This window comes from Macadamia integrifolia, unplaced genomic scaffold (genome assembly GCF_013358625.1).
Source record: "Macadamia integrifolia cultivar HAES 741 unplaced genomic scaffold, SCU_Mint_v3 scaffold1063, whole genome shotgun sequence".
Classification (NCBI taxonomy): Eukaryota; Viridiplantae; Streptophyta; class Magnoliopsida; order Proteales; family Proteaceae; genus Macadamia; species Macadamia integrifolia.
In genome coordinates this window covers 86,234-98,197 of record NW_024868072.1, presented here as the reverse complement: position 1 = coordinate 98,197, position 11,964 = coordinate 86,234, and the positions used below count along the sequence as shown (strand labels likewise).

Genomic DNA, 11,964 nt, shown 5'->3' with positions numbered 1-11,964 from the left:
TACATTTAGAGGTGAGCAAAGTTTGGGTTCCTTAAACCTTCACCATACCCAAGTAAAACCCTTGATTTGGGTAGGGTTTCTTGAGATCTTGTAAATCCCCTTTGAAATGATGAATCTAAGGTTTAATAGATGATTTATGTGTTGATCTTGAAGGATTTGAAGAAGTATTTACAAGGTTGGAGAAGCATTGTGGATTTGAAGTGATTTTGGGGTTTTGAAGGTGTTCTTGAGCAAAGAAGGTAAGATGGCTTATCATTCCTTAAATCTAACCTAGATCTAGGTTAGGACCTTCCTATAAGACCTTGAATGTGTGAAGATTGGATTTGGAAAAGCCCTATTGGAATCCCCAAAGATTGGGGGAAGTTGGGAAGAAACAACAGGTTTTTCGCCAAGACCGGTGGGCCATCTGGCCCGCCTGTGGGCACCCGCCTGAGAGGGCAGGGCCCTCGGGCACAACCGGTGGGCCACCCTGCCTGCCGGTCTTAGCAGACCCTTTGGCCCAACCGGCGGGCCAACCTACCCGTCGGTCTAGACCGGTGGGCTGTCTGACCCACCCGAGAGGCTCGGAATGTGATTTTTTCGTCCGATTGGACCCAAATCGGACGTTCGACCTTCTTTTAGGATTCTAAACATGATCGTGTCATTGGATCATGTTAATCTTGATCCCAAAGTGGCAAAATACTAACCCCACTCACTCATGATAGGTTCACCAAATCTCACGCTTCTCGCACCGGATCTCACTCGTACCGAACGGGAATCCTTGTACACTACAAGTAAGTGGGGAGAGGACGTTTGGCCTTGTTTCAAGGCATTGTTTGGCATTCATTTAATTGTATCTAGTCTAGTCATGCCATCATGAAAATGCTATGTAGATTGGTCATCCTCACATGGTTATGCATGGATGTTGTGTTTACTTTTCTAAATGCCAAGTGATAATATGCTTCTATGATGAATGTGGACATCGTGGTGCATGATGCATTAATAGACTAGATGTCGTAGTCGGCTTGAAAACGAGTGCATTGGTGGCCCGTGGTATGGGACGCGGTGGCACTATGCAATCGTACTATTGTCATATAGGAGCATGCGGTTTAGGATTATCACCTTCCCATGCTACGACCTTTCCCAACAGAGGTTAAGGTGTTGGGTTACCATTTGGGGGGAAGCAGTGGTCGCGGTTGTCGGGTCACTGTCGCGGTTAGACATAACGCCTGGTGGGTCATTAGGACAGTCGGTAACCCCGGTGGTATATTTTAGAGGGACAATCGTACTGCTTTTAAATTACTGGAGTCAGCACCTTTAATTTCAGTCAATTACTTTTCTGTTGAGAGCCGGTGGTCGGCATATTTTTTCTTTTTCGAGTACTCACGGTGGGCCTTCTTCGACAGCCCTATGGGCGTATCGCGGGATGGAGTTCGCAGCTCGTACCCGGAGTATACGCACACTGTGGCTGTAGTAGCACTAAACCAAAGACTTAGTAATGTTTCTTAGGTGGATGTGATTTAAAATGTATTGCATAACATGTAGTGCATATGATTGTGTTTTGTTGTGTGGACTGCTGTGTGGTCCATCTTTCCACTTACTGAGCTAGTGAACTCATCCCACGTGTGCACCTCTTTTAGATGATTTTGCAGGTCATCAACTAGATGAGCACGGGGTGGGTCCCACGGTCGAGTTCCCTGAAGAGGACTGGTGGGCCCCTGAGGAGTTAGGGCACGGCACTGATTGCTCGTGCGAGAGTTGTGCTGTGGGACCACAGTTTTGATGCCGAGCTGAGCTCCACTTTTGATGCCGAGCCGAGCTCTACTTTGTGAAGCCGAGCTGGGCTCAACCTTTGATACCGAGCTGAGCTCTAGTTTTGATGCCGAGCCGAGCTGTACACTCTGATTTTTGATGACTTCTTTTATGTACTTGATATGTGAATTGTATTCTTATTGTGTAAACATCATGCCTTCGGGCCCACATGTATATAACTATTGTATCACAATTCGGGTATCAAGTATTATGGGAATATTCACAGGTAAATCAAGTCTTCCGCTGAACTGATATGCTTTTTATTAGTTGTGTGTATGCTGTGGTGGAATAGAATATCAGATGATCCTGACAGGTTTGGGTTAACCAGTGTTAACCCGGTTACTGGCCCGGTTCTGTGTGAACGGGGTGTGACGCCCTACCCCTCACTGAGTGAGTTGGAAAGCTCACCCCATGTATACACCTTTTTTCAGATGGTGATACAGGTACCGTGGTGCCAATGGTGGGTGACCTAGTATCTTCTAGGCAGAGCATGGTGTGAGCGACTGGTGGATGCCAGAAGTGCAGGAGCATGATCAGGACTGTGCTTGCAACCACTGTGCTTACGCCGCACCATGAGATTGTACATCACACTTTGATACTTTTGGGTATAACTATGGATTGTATATTTTTGAGGTTATATTATATGTAATGGATGAATGTAACAGAATAACTTGTGTATTGCTATAATATTATCATTAGACATTTCCCCATTTTATTTATGATTCCACTTCTATACTCTGATTTCGCTGTTTATGTTGGTTTGTATTGTGAGATTGTGAAAATGTTAAAGTACTGCTATCAAAGATCCTGGTAGATTTGTAAGTACATGTCTTACTCACACCGCTGGTATTCCTAATGGTAAGTTGGGTCTACTGGAATTGGGATGTGACACTGAATCATCCAAATGACCTTCTTCCATTGTTTGATAGTCAAATATGAATGATGAGTCAACCGTAGTCCCATCTACATCATTCCTCACCCATCCAATATTGTCTTCAACAACCTCACACGTATCTTCAAAATTTAGACGTTGTGTGAGTCGTTCTCCAAATATGTTTAATCCACATCATCAGTGACCTCTTCGCCTATATCAAACACATCTCTAGGCTCTATCTTGATAACAATAGACCAACCTTTTCTCTTTTGAATATGAGACATAAAAACTTGTTGCACTTGAGTCGGTAGCACAAAAAGATCATCCCGTAATTAGTTACCAGTATGTATCAAATGTGAGAAGTTAACAAGTGTAAAGCCAAATTCATCCTCATTTTTTCCTCTACCTTATTCAAGGTTAACTCAATCACACTTGAATAACCTAACTTTGAATTTTCATAATAGTTCAGTTTAATAATATTTACCAATATCCCATAATATGTAACATCTCCTGTAACTGGGTGTTTATCATTTACAGTAGAATAGCCTGAGGTCTTTGCAATGTTTAAAACTCCAAAATTTTGCGTTTTTAACTTTTGTGACTGTTCTTTGGTGTGAAACCTTAAACTATTTATATTCAACCTAGAGTAACTTTTTACCACTCGATTTGGACCTCAAGCAAGCCATCTTATTTCATTTGTAATTTTTTCATTCCTTGATTCATCCAGCTGTGCAACCTAATTTATCATTAGATATGTCAAATCACAATACATATAGTGTAAACCCAATACATATATATATATATATATATATAAATTTATATACTTACATAGGCTTCAAAACATTCTTAAAAATTTTCAGTCTGAATGCTCTTTATTTGATAATCATTTAAGCGACGTGAATGATTTTGCCTTCTAATTATTGCAGTATGTTCTCTGCATAAATATTAGTCTAATGTAATTATGAAGGTAATGCAATAAACATTTTTATTAAGATAATTATAGTGACATGAACTTACTGTATAAATGAGACAACTTCATGTTTGTCTAATTATATATCTTTTTCTGCCCCTATTGGTTTATCTAATGTACCAAAAATACACATAATCATCCTTTCTTACTTGTTGAGAAAATCTTGTCTCAACTCCGGATATGTATCTTGAACAAAATGTTAAACACTCTTATGCTAGATATTCCTCTGCAATCGAACCCTCTAGATGAGCTTTATTATGCATATAAGATTTCAATTTTGATAAGTACCTAGTTAGACAATTTTTAAGACTTTCCATATGATAAATTAATTAGAGCAATAAAATGTTTGACAAATCTCATGTTTCAAATTAAGAAAGTGTACCTTTCTATAGGATACATTCATCGGTAATGTACTGGACCTACAATCTTGGCCTCTGTTGCCAAATGAATAACCAAATGCACCATAACGGTAAAGAAAGATGGAGGAAAAATCTTCTCCATATGACAAAGTGTTATTGCAATTCGAGAGTTAAGGAGCTTAAGTTCCTCTTCATGTAGAAATTTATAACATATTTCTTTGAAAAAATTGTACAATTCAATTACAACAGATGTAACATTCTTAAGCAAAAGTTCTCGAATTGCTATTAGAAGAAGTTGTTGCATCAAAATGTGATTGTCATGGCTCTTAAGATCTATTATTTTCAACTGATCAACATGCATACACCGTGATATGTTTGATGCATATAACCATTTGGAACTTTCACACTTTTCAAACATTTGCAAAACATCTCTTTCTCCTTTCGTCCCATTGTGAAACAAACAGGAGGCAAGTATGCTTTAGACCCACGTTGTTGGAGGTGAAGTTCAGGTCTAATACTCATATCTTGTAAGTTAAGATGTGACGTAACATGATCCTTTGTTTTCCACAAAAGGTTTGAAAGTGTGCCAAGCAAATTATCATATACATTTTTTTCTATATGCATCACATCAAGATTATGACGTAATAAATTTTATTCCCAATAAGGCAAGTAAAAGAAAATTACTTCTCCTTTTCAAAGATTGTGGCCCATCTACCTTTTCTTTGCTTCTCTCAGATCTTGATCTCTTGCCAGTTAACCTACATGTCTTCTTTCCATAATAGAATTTCATTCCTTGTAGCCAACCTAACATTGTGGAATCAGATGGTGGAGTAGGTGCAACTTCAAATCGAAATCTGTGAGATAACTCTAAAAATTGACGACGACCCATATAACAGTCCTTCCTTGAATGCTTGAGCCACCTACTGCAAGTATTATAGTTACAAGATGGACATACCAATTTTTCACTGGTACTCCATCCAGATAAGTAAACATATGTAGGAAAGTCACTAATTATCCACATTAATGCTGAACGCATTCGAAAAGTCACCTTACTCTCGGCATCAAAAGTATCTATGCCTACTTATAATTCTACCAACTCCTCTATTAAGGTCTGTAAGTACACATCAATGTCATTTCCAGATCCATTCGGTCCAGGAATAAGCAAAGACAAGATAAGGCTAGATTGCTTCATACACACATCCATGGAGGCAAGTTATATGGAATCAAAATAACAGGCCACAAGTTCTACGTACTGTTTAGTGACCTAAATGGATTAACTCCATCATTAGCAAGCCCCAATCTCACATTCCTAGGGTTTGAGGAAAGATCTGGATATCAAGAGTTAAATTCTTTCCAAGCAAGGGAATCAACAGGATGTCTTAATGCCACATCCTTATTACGACCATTGTTATGCCATCTCATAGAGGAAGCTAGCTTCGATGATGTAAATAATCTCTGTAGTCTTTATTTCAATGGAGAATAACATAAGACTTTAGCTGATTTTTTCTTTTTTTTAGATGAAATTGATGCATCATCCTCCTTGTTATTCTAATTTCTTTGCCATCTAGAAGCACCACATGTCAAGCATGCTTTTTCATGTATTTTCTCCTTCCAATACAACATACAATTGTTTGGGCAAGCATCGATTTTTTCATAACCTAGACCCAATTTTCTTATGTACTTTTTAGTTTGATAGCTCGAGTTGGGAAATGCTTCAACTAAAGGGTTTACCTGTTTCAATAATTCTAGCAACAATGTAAAGGATTTTCCTCTCCATCCATTAAGGCATTCAGATGAAATAAATGCACGATGAAATAAACCTTGCTAAATGTCTAGCAGCCCAGAAATAATTCTTGATCAGCATCTTTGATGAAATTATAAAATGTTTATGCTTTTACTTCTGGTTCACGTCTAAGTTATTCAATTGATGGACCATCCTCATCTATAGTTTGCTCTTCCCTTTGTGCTCCAAACAAGTCATGTAACAACCCATGCATATAACCAGCAAGAAATCCATTACAAACCAAATGCTCATACACTTCTCCCTGATTCCTCCAATATGCATTAACACAGTTAACACAAGGACATGGAATTTTTCTTTCACAAGAAACTTCCAGAAATGCAATATTGAGAAACTGTTCAACCCTTCCAAGTATTCCTTGAAAACCCTACTTGTATACATCCAACTTCTATCCATTGATATGAATATTAATTGGAGTAGATTATAGATTCCCTAAAAAAAAAAATTAGTAATTCACCACAAAAAATTACTAATAGTAGGGCCTATTTTGAACACAAAATAAAATCAAGTGAGTAGAATTCAGATTAAAAAAAAAAAAAATGTAAACCTCCTTTGTTTATAAATGTAAAAGGACCTCTAACTGCTAATGATCTTGAAGTTTGTATAAATGTGAAAGGACCTCTGATATTGGATTCAATCTTAAGAGAAAAAAATATTTGAGAGAGAAAATAAAAGAATAACTAAGAACCTGTTCTATCTGATCTTAACAGAAGTCCAAGGGTGAAGAGGTGGTTCTTCATTGATGGAAAAATTAGGGTTCAATTTAAAAGATTTCAGTTTTCTTTAGGTTCATCCTAAAATCAAATTCATGTTGCTACTCTAGAATTCCAAAATGCAGAATTCTTTTAAATTTTCTTAGAACTTGTCAAATGTGGCTGTCCCACTTGCATGGACCTGTTCTCACTCTAGCTTCTGCTCACTGTGTTCATACCTAATTCAGTGCCTCTTATTTCAGTTTTCAAGATATTCCTTTTCAGATTCATTGCCATTATGTTTTTTCTAGAATGCCTAATATTTAGTGGTAATTAGCTATGAGTTTCATTTAACATGATAGATAATGCAGCATCTATTAATTCATTTTGGTATGTGAAGTTTTATATATATATATATATATTTTATGCTTATAATGTACTTAGTTTTTTGTGTAAGGCTCAATATTGAGAAGTTATAAACATGCATGTTAGAGTAGCAAAAAGTGTGACGACCCAAGAATATGGCAAGTACCAGACCTGTCTGGGAGATCGGTGAGGTGTCTCTACCAAGAATACGGCAAGTACCAGGGAGTTTGGGAGATTGGTAAGGGTGTGCAAACTTTAGTCCCACATCGCCTAGGGAGAGATTCTTGGACTAGTTAATAACCTCTAGCTTCCTTAACATGGCATAACGCGTTTTAAAGCTTTGAGGCCCTTGGGCAAAAGAGGACAATATTATGCAATATTAATGGGGCCGGGACGTTACAAAAGACTAAAAAGTAGCAAAAAGACTCTACAGCAGCAACCTTTAGTATCGTTTAGAGTTCAAGAGAAAAGAAGTTTGAACTCAATTCTTTTCATTGATTTCAGCAATAGACTAGGATTTGTTTCTGTTTTTGCTCCTTTCTTAGGCAGCAAGAAGTTTCCTTGTGTCAGGTTTATTGTTAGTAGTTCTTAGTTTCCTATTGGTTTTCTTTTACTTGTTAGACAAGAAGTTTGTTAGTTTCTTGGTTAGCATGATTAGGAGTTTTTATTTCAGTCCAAGTTTCTTATTTTAGAAATTTATGGGCAGGATTTCAGTCCGTTGTCTGTTACTCCATTGCTGGCACTGTTTTGGGGGTTTGCTCTTCACGTCTATTCTGCCCCTTTCTCAACCCTCCATCTATTCTGTTTCCCTTTTAATTTTCTGTTATTTCTATGAATGGATGAGAAGCAGTTCAGATTTTGTTAAGGTGGTTACAAGAATTTAATAGCCAGCATAAAAGAATCGATCTCAGATCTATGACGAAAATCAGAACAATATCTAATGATGAAAAAATAAAAATAAAAAGCATTAGCAGTAAGATATATTAAGCTGAAAAAAAAAAAAATCAGAAACTAACATTGAGAATAGAAGCAGATCTGAGAATTGCATCAAGTCATATAGGTGTAGGGTTCTATCATAACATCAGCAAGATCAAATTCACGTCTCACCAAGGGTTGCACTCACCCACAACCCATTCTAAATCTCACAAAACATTGTAAGCAAAGGCAACTTCATTCAATTAGCACAAGGATATCACAGTATGGTGCAGCACAAATTCAGTTTTATACAACGACACAACAGCCCTGGAACTAACAGAGATTCAAGTTTATGGAACAATAACTGCAAATAGGTACAAACTACAAGCACAATCCTTTGTTTACTTGGAGCAACTTAAGGTGAACAACCAAGAACTCCCAAGTAAAACCTGCAAATAGGTAAGAAGTGAAATCACAAGATGGATCAGCGAAAAAAATGATTAAGGTCTACAACATGGTTAAGAAATTTAAATGGATAGAAAACATACCTATTTTTTACAATTGAAGTCAAGAAATGATCCTATGTACCAGAGTGATCTGCTTTCACTTTGGTTTTTGGAGATCCTTAGGCAGTTAGGCCTATGCTGCTTTAAAGATTCAAGAATGGATCTGTCTTCATAAGCTCTGTGCCAACTTCTGTCATGGTCTATAGGTTGTCTGTATTTCTTGGTGTCTAGGTTGCAGTAGAACTAAACTCTCTAAAACCTTTTAACTGATTTCATAGGTTATTATGACCATGTACTAAAGCCTAATTAACTGGTCGAGTCATACCAAAAAATACCAAATCTCCCAATAAGAAGGGCAGGCAAGCAATGCCGCATATTACCCCTTTAACTGGGTCCATTGAGATGCCCAAACTCAAGGTCAGGAAACTGAGGTTATCATATTATAGGTCACCTGAGATCTTGTCAACTGAGAATCGTTCCTCTTAACCATTTGGTGAGAACATGCAGGAAGAAATTTTAGAGAGTAGATTGTATTTAGAGTTTATATAGTTATATTCAGTCAACAGGTTATAATCTTTTGACAAAGTTACTTCTTGACAACCATCAAATGGGTCACAAAGGAAGCTACACATTATATGTTTATGAAGGCAGAACAAAAAAGATGCAGAGGAAGATATGGAAGGGTTTTCCTCTTGTCCTCTCACTCAAATGTTTCCCCTTTTTGTTTTATGGATTTTCATTATTCCAAAGGCAATGGAAAGGAAGATCATGTTTGTGTTGTAACCCCATTTTTCAGAAACTGGATAAACTCACTTATGTAGTGCTCTTGATGCAGGATTGGATGGTCGACTACAGCAGCCCCATTTTTCAGAACAGAAAGTTTATACTTGTTATGAAAGAGAAATTTCATTAATATGATCTTAATCTATTGACCAGATTAGAAATAATTAGACAAATAAAATTTCTGGATAGTAAATCTGCAATTAGTTGCAATCCAAGGATTGGATTGTGGCCAAACTTGGATCAAGTTTAGCTCTCAGTAAGATCAATCAACACCCAAAATTTGGAGTAAATCAGATGGCCAGATTTAAAATAATAAGACAATCCTCAAACCTGAAACCAAAATTGGCAGATTTAAAGGAACATTAATTGCAGCAGATCAAAACTTTAAGTTAACTTCAAACTTCAATCGAATGCTAGTCCTTGGATGGTGACTCAATTCTCTAAAGATCAGCTTAAGAATCCCTTCAAATCCCATTGAACAAGGTAATGTGGTATAATATGTTCGATTATTTTAGTTTCAACTTTCAAATAGAGTAAGTAATTATCGTTCAGGGGACAAGCAAAGTAAATGTCAAGAACTACTGCAAGAACAAAGCTTATAGCTACTTTCTTTAGTGGAAAGATATTAAAAAGAGGAACTCACATATATTGTGAAGATATCAGAAATCGCCAATATAAGATTGCCGAGATGGTGTGGAATCTAATGTAACCAGCCTTTGAGAAACGAAAGCATCAAGCAATTCTGCAATCAGCATAAGAGAGAGAGAGAGAGAGAGAGAGAGAGAGAATCATACCTAATCGCACAATGGTTTCTTCAGCGTTTCAGGTCGCTGGAGAGAGCTTGAGCCAGAGATTGAGAGGTCAAGTAATGGTTTCTAAGGTTGGGAGAGATTGAGATGAGAGAGAGTGAGAGAGAGAGAGATAGGGGGGGAGAAGATGGAGGAGTTCTGGTGGGACCGTGGGAGTGCGAAATAGAGAGCGGAAATGAGCAAAATCTTCCCACGAATCAATCTCTCTCCTAATTGACCCGGTTGGATTGGGTTGACCTTGACTGATCTTTTTTTTTTTTACTAGTAGTCTCATTGGACATATTGTTAGAGATTAACAATATGTCAATCATATATCGCATATAATCTAATGAACCTCCATCTGATATGGTTTTATCCGAGCTGATTCAGATAGGCATCAGACTTAATTGATTGAATCCCATATTTTAAAATCTCATTTTTCTATTCTATTAGATGTTTTAGAACTCAATTTTAGGGGTGTCAAATGTCCAATTCGACTCAGTTTTTATTAGGATGGTTTGGTTTTCGTTCAAGAATGAGTGATAACAAAACCAAATTGGGGAGGGGAGCTTAGGAGTGTCAAACGTCCAATTCGACTCAGTTTCTATCAGGCTGGTATGATTTTGGTCCAAGAATGAGTGACGACAAAACCAAATTGGAGAGTGGAATTTAGGTGTGTCAAATGACCGATTCAAATAAGCTTTTGCCAAACTGATTTGATTATGGTCAAGAATGAATGATACCAAAATCAATTTGTTATGAAACTTAGATTCTTGGTCGGTTTTGGTTCAATACAATTTAGGCTTATTTTAGTTCTTTACTTCGAATCAAGTTAATGCTGGTTTAGTTTAGTTTATTTTTACACCTGAACCACAATGAAATTTTTAGACTCAAAATGAAAAAAGACTATATAAGGCACGAAAAGACCACACTACACCGTCTTGACTCAATTTAGGCTTATTTTATTTCTTTAATATATAGTGAAGTGCATGTTTCCTATGGGGGAGTATATATCTATCATTGCATTATATATATATATATATATTACGGGTGTCAAACCCTAAATCAAACCGGTAAAATCGATCGGACCAAACTGATAACAGCCCGGACCAAACCGAATCGAAGCCTTATTGGTTCGGTTTCGATTTGGAGTATTGCTGTAATACCCTACTTCTTAAACCCGGTCTGATTACACAGTTGACCCGGTTTAACTATGCAGGACCCGAACCGGAGAGAGTTAGAGCGGGCTCCTTATGGACTATGATGGCAAGGGTGACCTTAAACACCGGCTGGCCGGATAAGTCCGAGCCAGTGCCAGAAGAGACGGGAATACCTAAGCCGTGTACATCCACCTATCATAAGGCCATGTATGGATAAAGCAGGTGTGTAGCCGTATATTAAGGTGCATACATATATTACATCGTATGCCAAGGGTGAGGTTCGCGTCGAGGCCCGAACTCTGTCAAAATCCTAAGTTTTGGCCCTCAGGTGGGCGGACAGGTGGGCGCATCCACGCACCTGAGTGACCCATCCATGTGAATTAGTAGTTAATTAAGAAGTATATATATAACATTTATGATTTTCTTTTCTTTTTCATTTATGACACTCGTACGTTGGTGAGGATAGTAAGAGGAGAGAGAAAGGAAAGGAAAGAAGAAGAGAAGAGAAGAAAGAGGAAGAAGAGATAGATTTCAGCGGCGCCGAGGCTTGATCTCCCCATTTCGGCGCCGGAAGAGTGATCTTCAACACTAGATCTACATTTAGAGGTAAGCAAAGTTGGGTTCCTTAAACATTCACCATACCCAAGTAAAACCCTTGATTCGAGTGGGGCTTCTTGAGATCTTGTAAATCCCCTTCGAAATGATGAATCTAAGGTTTAATAGATGATTTATGTGTTGATCTTGAAGGATTTGAAGAGGTATTGACAAAGTTGGAGAAGCATCATGGATTTGAAGTGATTTTGGGGGTTTGAAGGTGTTCTTGAGCAAAGAAGGTATGATGGTTTCCCATCACTTGAATCTAACCTAGATCTAGGTTAGAACCATCCTATAAGACATTGAAAGTGTGAAGAATGGATTGGGAAAAGCCCCATTTGAATCCCCAAAAAATGGAAGAAGTT

General features: G+C 37.8%; 1 long non-coding RNA gene across 1 annotated transcript; it reads right to left on the bottom strand.

Moving 5' to 3' along the window:
- Nucleotides 1-8,008: 8,008 nt before the first annotated feature.
- Nucleotides 8,009-9,991, bottom strand: LOC122062533. Its single transcript, XR_006135008.1, has 2 exons — nt 9,852-9,991; nt 8,009-9,771 (listed from the first exon to the last, which is right to left on the bottom strand). It is a non-coding gene; the product is annotated as an uncharacterized LOC122062533 (long non-coding RNA).
- Between the last annotated feature and the right edge of the window lie 1,973 nt (nt 9,992-11,964).